Genomic DNA, 12,304 nt, shown 5'->3' with positions numbered 1-12,304 from the left:
TATTCATGTAGATTGGTGTTGTCTGAGTACCATTCTTTCCAAATCTCTTCCATTCTTAAAAATAAAAAGAAAACATTTGGAACTCTTTTCATACACAGTCACTTAAACCCAGTCTACAACTTTGGCTCTTAAATTATATAGGAAGTTTCTGAGTTTGGCAGGGGAATAGTTCAGCTATGTACAGAAGTGTGATATTTGAATTGATACTTTATTGAACTATGATTATGATCAGGGTCCCCCTAAAAAAAATCTTAAAACAATAACTGAATTTTATATAGAAATGTACAGATATTGAAGTCTCCATGCTGAGCCCTGGTCCTACCCTTCATCCTCCAGTGAAAATAGCAGTCCTCTTGCTATGAGGCTATGTTCCCTTCTCCATCCCTGAAAATCTGAGGGCATTCCCAAGTTCTTTCCTTACTCTTATTAATCATATCACAGGAAATACTTAACTCCACTTCCATATCTGAGCTAACCCTAATAGATTACATTTCAGTAGCAGCTCTAACCCATACTTAAGTCACATTTGTGAAATATATCTTTTTTCTTTTCATTCTTCAGTAATAGCCAAGGAATTTTTTAAAAAGTTATAACTCAGTGAAACATTTCTATAATGTAAAAGACCTAAGGATTAAAATTCCTTAAGAAATTATAAGCAAAGAATAAGTGGATGAGATACAATAAAAAGCCAAAGATGAATGTAGTTGGGTAATAGGTTAACAGAATGAGTATTCAAGTATTCCAATTCAGCTTAAAAATAATAAAAAGGAAGGAAAAGGAAGTTATAAAATCCAACCTCAGATATTTGGAAGATATGTGATCCTGGTCAAATCATTTGATCACTGCCTTAGTTTCTTTAACTGTAAAATTGGGATAATAACAGGATTGTTTGTTGTAGTGATTAAAAGAGATATTTGTAAAGCATTCAGTACAGTGTAGTCCTGGCACATATAAGCATTTAATAAGCCATTCCTCCTTCCCTCTTTCTCTCCTTCTGTCCTCCCTCCCTCCATCCATTGTAGCCTGAGTTATATTGATTTAAAACTGTTTAAATGACCATTTCCAAAGAATAGTGATTACTGGATCATTGTTAAGGCAGGCAAAGGTTTTTTAGTATGTTTTCCTAATCTGCCTGTGAACCAAAGCTAGGAGGGATAGTTTACTTTGTTGTCACAAAATGATATGCTAATGAGATAAGTACCCTAGAAAAATGGACCAACTATAATGATAAAAATAATATTAACTAGCATTTCTATGGTTCTTTAAAGTGCTTTACAAATATTAACTCACAGTATCCTCACAACAGTCCTGTGAGGTAGTTGTTGTTATCTCGATTTTACATATGAGCCCAGATGAAATGACTTGCCTGGTGTCATATAGCTCATTAATGTTTGAGGCTGGATTTGAACTTATGTTTTCCTGACTCCAGGTCCAGCACTCTGTCCACTTAGGTTTAAAAAACAACAAATAAACCAAGTACAGGATGACAGAGACATAATTTCTATGAAAAAAACCTAGAGCTTTTAGTGGACTGATATTCAGAACAACATGAGGTTATACAAGGTGAGCCAAAAGTCACAAAGGGGTCTGATGTTTTAGTAACTTTGAAAATTATTTTTTCTTTAGTTTACAAGATTTGAGTTTTTACACATAATGTAAATTCATTTCCTATATTTGCTGTGTATGATGATAATGATATTGTACATTAAAAATAAAGGAGTTATTAAATATTTGTTGGCCCACCCTGTACAATGTGATGTGGCAGCCAAAAAGTCTAATGCCACCTTAGGCTATATTATAGAAAGTGTAGTAACCCCCGAAAAGGGACATAAATACATAAAACTGTATTCTGCCTTACTCAGTGGAAATACTGGTGATTACATAATATGTGGGAAAGATATTAGAAGAATTAACATTGGAAAGGAAGAGGTAAAAATCTGAAGGTTTCATCTGGTATATTGTGTTTGGTTTTGGGTGCCAAATTTTTTTTAGGTAGGACGTTAACAAACTGGAAGGTGCCCAAAGGAAGGTTATTAGAAATGTTAAGGGAAATCAAAACCCAACTTCTAGGAAACTTTTGAAGGAACTGCAGATGTTTAACCTAGAGAAGAACATTAATAACTTTTCTCTAGTGTTTGAAAGGCATTTATATAGAAGGGGTTTTAGACCTTTATCAATGAGCAAAAGGTAGTAATGGCCAAACCCATCATTTTGTCTTTTTCAGCAAAGACTAGAAAACAGTATTTAAGATATCATAAATTTAGATCTGAAATGAGCTTCATCATTGATATTGTCTACCCCCTTCATTGGGGTGGGGAGGGGCAATGAGGGTTAAGTGACTTGCCCAGGGTCACACAGCCAATATGTGTCAAGTGTCTGAGGCCGGATTTGAACTCAGGCCCTCCTGAATCCAGGACTGGTGCTTTATCCACTGTGCCACCTAGCTGCCCCTACCCCCTTCATTTTAAAGGTGAAGAAACTGGAAGCCAAAGAGGTTAAATGACTTGTCTTAGGTTACCCAAGCAATAGGTCAGAGATTGAGACCTTTTTACAACATTTAACACTTTGGTCCACCTCCAGAACATTTTCCTCTCTAGGTTTTCCTGTTTGTCTGAGAACTCTTTCTCAGTCTCTCTTACTTAATCTTCATCTCACCTACACTTGTATGTACCCAAAGGCTTTATTTCTGAAATATCTTTTCTTTTTTCACTCTTTTACTTGGTGAATTGATCAGCTCCCATGGGTTCTTTGAATATTTTTATGCAGATTACTCCCAGATCTAGCTATCCAGTCCTAGACTCTCCTGAGCAACAGTAATATATAATTGACTGACTATTGGACGTTTCAAAATGGTAGTCTCTTAGATATCTTGAACTCAGCATGTTCATAACAGAACTTATCTTCTCCCAACTCTTCCCTCCTTTTTCCCTGTTGAGTGAAATGTATTTCTGTACTTAGTTGTGCATGTGGGTGTGTACATGTACTCTCCTTTGGTCATTTCAGATGAGAAGATTGAAGTGTCAGCCACCCCTTCCAGCCTTTCCTCCTTGTTTATTTAGCCTTTCCCAATTGGAAAGCTCGAAAAACAAAACTTGTTAACAACATGTATCAGCAAACAAAACAAATGTCCATTTTGGGTCATATTTTAAAAATAATTTTGCACACTGAGCCCTACACTTCTCTATTGAAATGAATTTCATCATGAGTCCTCTGGAATTGTGGTTGGTTATTGTATTGATCAGACTTCTTAAATCTTTCAAAGTTGTTTGTCTTTACAATATTGTTCTTATTGTATAAATTATTCTGGTTTTGCTTGTTTTACTCTGTAAATTCATAACAGTCTTCCCAGGTTTCTCTGAAACCATCCTCTTAATCATTACATATAGTATAATGTCACATTACATTTATATATCATAATTTGTTCAGCAGTTCCCCAATTGTTAGGTATCTCCTGTTTTCAATTCTTTGCCTCTACAAAGGAGCCACCAATATTTTTGTATATTAATAGTTATCATTTTATTTGGGACTAATGTCTCCCTTAATCTACTTTTTTCCCATTCCCCTTTATCACTCTTCTTTCTCTCCTATTTTCCTGTTGAGTAATTGTATTTCTCTACCCAACTCTGTGTGTGTGTTCTCTCCTTTGATCTGTTCAGATGAGAGTGAAATTCGTATCAGCCACTCCCCTGCACCTTCCTCCTTGTTTGTAGACTTCTATTTACATGAGATAATTTTGCCTAGTCTTCCTTCCCTCACCCCCATTATTGTTTTCTTCCTCCCCCCCCCCCATTCCATAACAGAGCCATTCCTAGGCTTACTGTCCAATTAGACTCCTATTACTCCTGATGAAAATAGTTTTTAAAAGGTACGTGTTTTTCATCTTTTCAGATTATACTGTAACCAGTTTATCTTTGCTTAGTCATTTATTATTGTTCATTCATGTTTGCTGTGTTAAGTTTCTCTTATCTGTTCTGTTTATGCTTCATAGTTTCTACACAGCTCTGGTCTTTTCATCAGGAATGCTTGGAAGTCCTCTAATTTTCTTCTGTAGAATTATACTCAATTTTGGTGGCTAAGTTATTATTATTATTTTTTAAAATAATAAAGTATTTTTTTTCCCGTTACATGTAGATAGTTCTCAACTTTTGTTTATACAAGCTCTCCAATTTCAGAGTTTTCTCCCCTAGACAGCAGGTAATCTGATATAGGTGTTTTATGTATGTATGTATGTATGTATGTATGTATGTATGTATGTATGTATGTATGTATACACATAATAACATTAAACATATTTCTGCCTTAGTCATGTTATAAGAGAAAAATCAGAGCAATGACGATAGACCTCAAAATAGAAAAACATCAGCACCAAAAACAAAAGAAGTAGTATGGTTCATTCAGCATCTATACCCCATAGTTCTTTTTTTTTCTTTCCCTGGATTTGGAGATCCTCTTCTATCATGAGTCCCCTGGAACTCTTCTGTACCATTGCATTGGTGAGAAGAATATAGTCCATCACAGTAGATCAACACACAATGTTGATGATACTGTGTACAGTGTTCTTCTGGTTCTGCTCATCTCACTCATCATCAGCCCACGCAAGACCCTCCAGGTTTCTCTGAACTCCTGCTCATCATTTCTTACAGCACAATAGTATTCCATTGTATTCATATACCACAACTTGTCCAGCCATTCCCCAATTGATGGGTATCCCCTCAACTTCCAATTCCTTGCCACCACATAAAGAGCAGCTATAAATATTTTTGTACATGTGGGTCCCTTTCCCTTTTCCATGATTTCTTTGGGCAAAAGACCCAAAAGTGGTATTGCTGGGTCAAAGGGTATACACAGCTTTATTGCCCTATGGGCATAATTCCAAATTGCTCTCCAGAATGGTTGGATCAGTTCACAGCTCCACCAACAATGCATTAGTGTTCCAATTTTTCCACAGCTTCTCCAACATTTATTATTTTCCTTTTTTGTCATTTTAGCCAATCTGGTAGGTGTCAAGTGGTACCTCAGAGTTGTTTTTATTTGCATCTCTCTAATCATTAGAGATTTAGAGCATTTTTTTCATATGGGAATAGATAGCTTTGGTTTCTTCATCAGAAAACTGCCTGTTCATATCCTTTGACCATTTCTCAATTGGGGAATGACTTGCATTCTTATAAATTTGATTTAGTTCCCTATACATTTTAGAAATGAGGCCTTTATCAGAAGTACTGGCCATAAAAATTGTTTTCCAGCTTTCTGCCTCTCTTCTAATTTTGGATGCATTGTTTCTGTTTGTACAAAAATTTTTTAATTTAATGTAATCAAAATCATCCATTTTGCATTTTATAATATACTCTATCTCTTGTTTGGTCATAAACTGTTTTCCTTTCCAAAAATCTGATAGGTAGACTATTCCTTTCTCTCCTAATTTACCTATGGTATCACCTCTTATGTCTAAATCATGTATCCATTTTGGGCTAAGTTATTCTTAAACTTACAAAGGCTTTTTTTCCCTTCTAGAATATTGTCTTCCTATCTCTCTACCCCTTTATAGCAGTGACTACTAAAACCTGTATGATCCTGACTGGCTCCTTGGTATTTGAATTCTTTCTTTCACTCTACTTAGATTAGTTTTTGCTTTGACCTCAAAGCTCTAGATTTTAGTTGAGCTGTTCCTTAGGTAGGCCAATGATTCTTAAATTCTCTCTCCTCCATCTGTTTTTCAGGTAAATTGTTTTTGCTGTAATTTACACTTTTTTTTGTCTTTTGACTCTGTTTTGAATATTTCTTGTTCTTTCATAATTACTAATTTTTTTTTAACACTTGGGGGGGGCATTTGGGGTTAAGTGACTTGCCCAGGGTCACACAGCTAGTAAGTGTCAAGTGTCTGAGGCTGGATTTGAACTCAGGTCCTCGGGAATCCAGGGCCGGTGCTTTATCTACTGAGCCACCTAACTGCCCCACTAATTTCTTTTTGATCCATTGTTTCTTGGGTAAGATTTTCTACCTCTTGTTCCAGGCTGTTAAATTTTCTTTCCAATTCCTTCTTTCATAGTACTAGTTTTTCTTTTCATTTTTCCCTAACTCATTTATTTGCCAGGTTTTTTTTTTAATCTAGCGTTCTCATTTATGAAAATTATCTCTGTTTTTCTATTTAGACTCTTGCTTTATCTCCTCTAGGAATTTTATTTGAATTTCTGTCTAAACTATTTTTCTTTGAATCTTTGTTTATAGAAGTTTTGGCATAATTACTTTTTTGTAAGTTTGTATCTTGAGCATCCCTATCACCATAATAGCTTTTCATAATGACTTTTTTTTTTTTGGAAAGTAGAGTTGGCAAACTTTTTTTTTTTTAAGTGAGGCGATTGGGGTCAAGTGACTTGCCCAGGGTCACACAGCTAGTAAGTGTTAAGTGTCTGAGGCCAGATTTGAACTCAGGTACTCCTGACTCCAGGGCCGGTGCTCTGTCCACTGCGCCACCTAACTGCCCTGATAATGACATTTTAAAATTGTTTTCTCATTCTTCCATCCTTACTTCCTGACTTCAGATTTAGTATTAGGGCCCATTCTCTGTACATATTTGGAGGGGTATGCCTGTGCTGTGCTTTGTCCCATTTTGTGTCCTCTTGAATCCTAATGCTGCTATCCTGGAACATTGAGTATTGTGTTATTCCAGGGTCTCAGAGACAAGTCAGGCTGACCTGTAGTCTTTCAATATGACCACAGTGATCTGATCTGGTATGAAGTCTGAGCATGGTTGTCTTTGTCTGAGCACTGTAAGTTTCTGAGCAGGGTTTGAGTTTGAGCAACATGTGGACTTGACCTTGGTTGGAGCTCCTGTAAACTGCTGCTGGCCTGAGCCACTGCCTGCCAGCTAGAAAGCTCTGTTGACTCATATGACAGAACTGCAGGCATTATTTGGGCTGAGGGTCCTGCCATGCTTATTCCTCTATAGGCTTCTGACTGGGTGTGGGGGTGGAATGAGACTCTGCTACACTCCCAGAGCCATATGGCTGCTGCTACTTGCTCTTCACTTAGTACACAGGGTAGACTCTGTGGCTGCTCCTTACCTTGGATGGCCACCCTTAGGTAGAAGTCCCTTTCTTAGTCCCTACTGGATCTGTGACCCCAGGAGTGGATGGTGAGTTCTTTTTTTGGATTTTGAGTTCTAATGCCAAATAGAGCTGCTAGTTGGCACCTGTTCATGCCCTCTGCCCATGGCTAACTTTCTGTTCCTGATGTAGGAATCTGTTCTTGCACTGGTATAAGGCATTGGCAGGCCCTACATCCGTCCATCCAGGTGTTACAGTGAATAGAGTGCCTGGCCTTAGTCAGGAAGATTCCTCTTCCTGGGTTCAGATCCAGCCCCAAACATTTATTAGCTGTGTGACTCTGGGCAAGTCACTTAACCCTGTTTGTCTCAGTTTCCTCATCTGTAAAATGAGCTGGATAAAGAATTGGCAAACCACTTCATTATTTCTGCCAAGCAGACCCCAGATGGGGTCATGAAGAGTTGTACACAACTGAAAAACTACTGAACAAACATCCATCTCTGTGCTGCATGTTCCTGGCCAGTCTCTATTTCCAGTGTCCACAAATTTCTTATTCTGTCTCCTTATTCAGACCTATTTCCATACCAGTAGCTCTCTGTGAATATTTGTTAGATTTTTGAATCAGGACTTGATCTGGTACTTATTCTAGATTTTTGTTTAGAAGTTATGGGAAAGCTGGATTGTAATTCCTTCTACTTTACCATATCGGGTATGTCCACCTTTGTGCAACTTGAATACATTACATGTTATAATTTTTCAAGTTATTTCAAGAGGAGTCAACTTTTTTCACTAAAAATGAAGACTGACTTATCAATCATTGGCCTTAAAGATGGCACGTTGCTTATTTTTTCTAAATTGCCTCATAACCCTCCAGTTTTCCATAAAAGGAATTTATTCCAAACATAGAGCAATTACAACTAAATCCATAGAATACAATTTCTGAAAATATTAAATACTTACGAATTAACACTAGGTAATTCTGATACTTAAAATGCTTCCTGAGTTCTTGCCCACCAGATAGCCCACATCCCTTGCAGGAGCATTAGGCAAACAGCCAATGGATAGGTATTTCTGAGTTCCACCTTAGGGTAGGGAGAGCTTCATGCTGCTGTAGTGGCTCTTGCCCAAAGACTCTTCTCTCTAGCCCCTTCCCAGAAATAGTAGGTTCTGATTCTTCCCAGTTACATGAAGGAAAAGAATTGGACAGTTTAAAGCATACTGCCTTTTATCTGGTGCCTAGCCTTACATAAAGATTCCTGCTGTTGCAGTGGCTCTTCCTGAAAACCCATTCCTCATTAAGTTTGTGAAGACTATACTCAACCCCGGGAAGGAAATAAATCCTGAGGGGAGAACTTGGAGGGACACCAAAAATGATGACAGAATCTGAATTGTCTCCCCCACCTCTTGCCCCTCCCAGAGGTTATTCAAAGTAAGGGCTGAGGACACAGAATTCTATATCCTTTAACATAGGAAGGCTTTGACAGCTTTTCAGTCCAGGCTTCATTATCTGCTGAGCAGTAGAGAAGGATATTAAAAATGAATGAGGGGAGAATACAATTTTTTTTTAAAGCTCAGTCACCAAAGATATTGAGAAGAAAATCCTTAATAAAATCTCCACACATTGGTCAATCAACAGAAAACATCATAAAACGAAAACAAAGAATAAACAAAAATATCAAAGAGAATAGAAAGGACTTAATAAATTACATGAAGGAAATTGAACTAACTAGTCCCTATTGAAAAAAAAAAAGAATCCTGTGGACTCTCCAGATAGCATGGATCAACAAGCGGCATCTCCAGAATGGTTCAAAAGAAAACTAAAATGCATAAATTCAGAAATTAGGAATATTTAAATATTGGTTGGGAATTGAAACTTTCAATGCATATTTTTAAAACAGTAGATTAGGAAAAAATGAATTTGTGAGGAAGTACCTCTTTAAAGAAGTGAAAGACTAAGTTATTTGGAGCACAAAAAACGTTGAAGTAAAGTTTGACAGAAGTAAAGCAAAAAACAACAACGTTAAAAGAAAGTGTTTTTCAACTATATATGCCAAAACAAGTATCCTTGAAGACAGAATATGAAGAGATCACTTAAGGACATGCTTTAAAGGGGATTTCTATTCAGATTGAGCTGAGTCTTCTCCCACCTCTGAGATTCTATAATCTTAATTTCTAACTAGGAAATAGCATAGAATGTTTTAAGCACATTCTTCAATTCCAGTAGAATAAAAGATCCTTGAATGGAAGGACAGCTTTGTATATTCCCACAATGCCTTAGTAAGTCTTTGAGTCTCATTGAACTGCATGTCTATCCTGCAGCCATATTGCAGTAATATTTCCTCCTCTACAATAGGCTTAAATAATGTTTTATATTTCTTATATCCATAACAGATCCTTACCCTCTGTTTATTAGATTTTTCAACAAAATAGGTGATTTTCATTTATATTTTCCTAAGATCATGAAACAGTAAGTGAAATCTGATGTTTCAGATTGATTTTTGATAATGCTTTTAATATAGCACATCAGATGTTCGTTATTTGGTGCCTTTAGGCACTCTGCACTCCAGCCATACTGGCTTACTTGCTGTTCTATGTACTTTGGCCTCATTCTATCAGGGGATTGGAGTGTCTTTTTTTTGCTGCTAACCCTGGAGTCCCCCTCCTGCCGTGTTCTATTTTTTAGGAAGCTATTAACTAATGATAACTCCTGGTCCATTTAATCACTTATGATCAGATTAGTTTTTACAAAAGAATATTCTTGCACTGCTGGCTTCTGCTGGGATGGAGTCCTAAAGGTCACATTAGATGGTCTTTTTGTGCTCCTGGAGGCCTCTTTCCTACCTAGCCGCTCTCTTGGACTTCATTTTGCCCTCCAAAATCTCATCATCCTGCAAGGTCACATCAACCCTGTATCTCAAAGCTCCTTAGTAACCCCCTGTTCCTGGTCTACCCTCCCCCGTCTAGTTTGGGATGTTGGAAGGTTGACAATGGAGAGCTCCCCTTAGATCCTCTATTTAAGGAAGGAGCCCAGGGCATCTATTTCAATCATTTTCTACCAGGCCACATTCCTAGACCTCGTCTTGTCCCCCTGTACTGGATATCTTTCCCCTATCCACTGTTACTCAATAAACTTAAGTGGCTCCCTGTCACCCTGTATTTAGGGGGATTATAGCCAAATGGAGGAAGCATGTATATCGAATAGAAACACAAAATACAAAACATAGAGATAGGAGGTAAACTTAGAGGAGAAGGCAGGTACTAGCTACTGGGCCACCAGGAAGGACCTTCTACAGAAGGTGGCATTTTCACTATGCTTTGGAAGGATTCTAAAGGGAGACAGTAAGAGACCAGAGCATTTCAGGCATGGGGGATAGCCAGTGCAAAGTGTCATATGTGAGGAACAGCAAGTAAACCAGTATTATAGAGTGCTTGGAGGTGAGCAAATGTGTAAAGAGACTGGAAAGATAGGAAGAGGCCAAGTTATGAAGGACTTTAAATTATAGATAGAGAAATTTATATTTGATTTTAAGGGTTACAAGAAGCCACTGGAGTTGATTGAGTAAAGGGGCTGGCATGGTTAACCCTGAGTCACTGGAAACTGGTAGAGGATTGGTTGGAGTGGTAGGAGAGATGAGGCTAGGAAGGCAAATTAGGATGTTGTTTCTTTTACTCTAGACAAGAGGTGATGAGGGCCTGAACTGGGATAGTGAGTGTGTGAATGGAGAGAGGGAACAATGTTCAAGGCAAGTTGTAAGCAGGATAGCAAAGAAATAAAAGCAAAGGGGAAGGAAAGCAAAGGAAAGGAAAGGAAAGCAAAGCAAAGGAAAGGAAAGGAAAGCAAAGCAAAGGAAAGGAAAGCAAAGGAAAGGAAAGGAAAGCAAAGGAAAGGAAAGGAAAGCAAAGGAAAGGAAAGGAAAGGAAAGGAAAGCAAAGGAAAGGAAAGCAAAGGAAAGGAAAGCAAAGGAAAGGAAAGGAAAGGAAAGCAAAGGAAAGGAAAGGAAAGGAAAGGAAAGGAAAGGAAAGGAAAGGAAAGGAAAGGAAAGGAAAGGAAAGGAAAGGAAAGGAAAGGAAAAATCAAATGAAGTAGAGAAGGGTAACATGGCAATGTTGAAACTAGATAGGGAGGAATCTCGAGTGGGGAAAGCAAGAGGAAGCAGAAATATGGGAAACTTAAAACACTTAGCTGTCAGTCTAATTATTGCATTTAATAGTGGAAAAAGAACATTAAATTATCTATAGTATAAGGGTGATGTGAGAAAATAATTATTAATAATGGACTTCTTGGGGGGGGACCCAGAGATCAATTTCAATCCTTTCTGCCCTCCTCCAGAAAGTTCAGCTCTTACCTGGCATAAACCCAGTGAATTGATGGGATCAAACTGGACTTTTCCTTTGCCCTTTAGCAAGGGTCTTTTGCATACTCTTCTCTGATGTCATTGGTAGAGTTCCTTTTAATTTAGGCCACCCTCAAGTCATGTCTACTAATGGAATTGAATGCTGCTAACCAATTAGCTTTAATCAATGTATAATGACCTGCCTCTGTCAAAAGAGGATGATAAAACCCTTGACCATGCAAGGGTAGCTCTCTTGACCTGCTTTCTTGGCTAGGAATGCTTTCTCTTGATGCACGCTCTTCCTCTTAGGACTACGTAGGTATGAAGGCCTGAGAACATGAGAAGTTAGGAAGACGTGGTCAATAATACTTCACTGACATATAATATTAATTAATAATAAATGCTTACTTCCCAAACTGGTGGAATAGTAATTAATAACAATTTATTTATAAAGTAAGTAGTACTCACACAGTGACTTAATCGGGGTCACATAGCTAATAGATGTCTGAGATCAAACTTGGAGGTGGCACAATGGATTGAGTATTGGGTCGAGTCTGGAGGAAGATCTGAACTCAAGTTTGATCTCAGACATGTATTAAAACTTTCCTTTCCTCGTTACAGCTATCTGCTTAGCAGATTGTGAGATGATGCTCATTTCAATTAATGGTCTCTCCCCACTTCAGTCACAAAATAAAGGTTTTGATGGATTTGAAACAATGTTGTTTAATTGTTTTATGTGTAGTAGTATAGATTATATGAAGCAAAGTAGCATACATAAGACTGAAAAGATAAGTTGGAATAAGTTTATTATGGGGGGCTTTGAATGCCAGCTTATGAGGTTATTATTTTATTTCATAGAAAGCATTTTATCATTTAATATTAATATTTTATTTCATTAGGGGAACCACTGAAAGTTGTTGAGATAGA

At 37.5% G+C, this 12,304-nt stretch overlaps 1 protein-coding gene across 1 annotated transcript in view; it reads left to right on the top strand.

Annotated features, from left to right (window-relative positions):
* Positions 1-12,304, top strand: part of PDS5B (PDS5 cohesin associated factor B) — a 171,207-nt gene that overhangs the window by 127,325 nt on the left and 31,578 nt on the right.

This window comes from Dromiciops gliroides, chromosome 3 (genome assembly GCF_019393635.1).
Source record: "Dromiciops gliroides isolate mDroGli1 chromosome 3, mDroGli1.pri, whole genome shotgun sequence".
Taxonomy (NCBI): Eukaryota; Metazoa; Chordata; class Mammalia; order Microbiotheria; family Microbiotheriidae; genus Dromiciops; species Dromiciops gliroides.
Note: the sequence above shows the minus strand (reverse complement) of the source record. Positions and strands in the feature narration are given on the sequence as shown.